Genomic DNA, 778 nt, shown 5'->3' on the forward strand with positions numbered 1-778 from the left:
CGGGGTAAAATTACCCTAAGCACTTTAGGCTACATTTGTAGCCGTGCTACTAATAATTTTGTTTGAGATTGTGTATGCAAGTGAACATGGGAGAACCTCAAAGAGTTACATTGAAGGAGTTGGGCACTCCGGGTGCATACAAGTATGAGAGCGGGATTGCTCCATTGTTGATTCCGGATAGCGATTTTGAAATCAAGCTGGCAATGATTACCTTGATTGAGAGGCAACAATTTAGTGGTGCGTTGAATGAAAGTCCTCTCAACCACCTTAAGGAATTCGAGAAATATTGCAACACTATTAGGGTGAGTGGGGTTGCACAAGAGTATATAAGGCTCAAATTGTTCCCTTTTTCCCTCATAGGGCGAGCCTTGGAATGGTTGGACAAGGAGGTCAAGCCTAATTCTTTAAGAACATGGGACGATGTTAACAAAGGATTCTTATCCCGTTTCTACCCCCAAAAGAAAACGGCGGAGGCAAGGGCTTTGATCCAAAATTTCAAACAAAGGCCTAATGAAAATCTCTATGAAGCATGGGAGAGGTACAAAGAGTATCAAAGAGAGTGTCCTCACCACGGAATTCCAACTTACCAAATAATTTAAATTTTCTATGGTGGTTTGAGTCCTCAAGGTAGGTCGAGTTTAGATGCCGGAGCCGGAGGCCCAATCATGAAAAAGACGGTGGAAGAGGTTGTTGATGTGATAGATGATGTAGTGAGGAACTACATGAGTTGGCAAGAGGTTGAGGAAGAGTCAACAAACGAGTGTGCCTCGGTTGATCA

At 43.2% G+C, this 778-nt stretch overlaps 1 non-coding gene across 1 annotated transcript; it reads right to left on the reverse strand.

Annotated features, from left to right (window-relative positions):
- Positions 1–471: 471 nt before the first annotated feature.
- Positions 472–577, reverse strand: LOC145607838 (small nucleolar RNA R71). Its single transcript, XR_014105642.1, has one exon. It is a non-coding gene; the product is annotated as a small nucleolar RNA R71 (small nucleolar RNA).
- Between the last annotated feature and the right edge of the window lie 201 nt (positions 578–778).

Source organism: Chenopodium album, chromosome 2 (assembly GCF_948465745.1).
Source record: "Chenopodium album chromosome 2, dcCheAlbu1.1, whole genome shotgun sequence".
NCBI classification, from domain to species: domain Eukaryota; kingdom Viridiplantae; phylum Streptophyta; class Magnoliopsida; order Caryophyllales; family Amaranthaceae; genus Chenopodium; species Chenopodium album.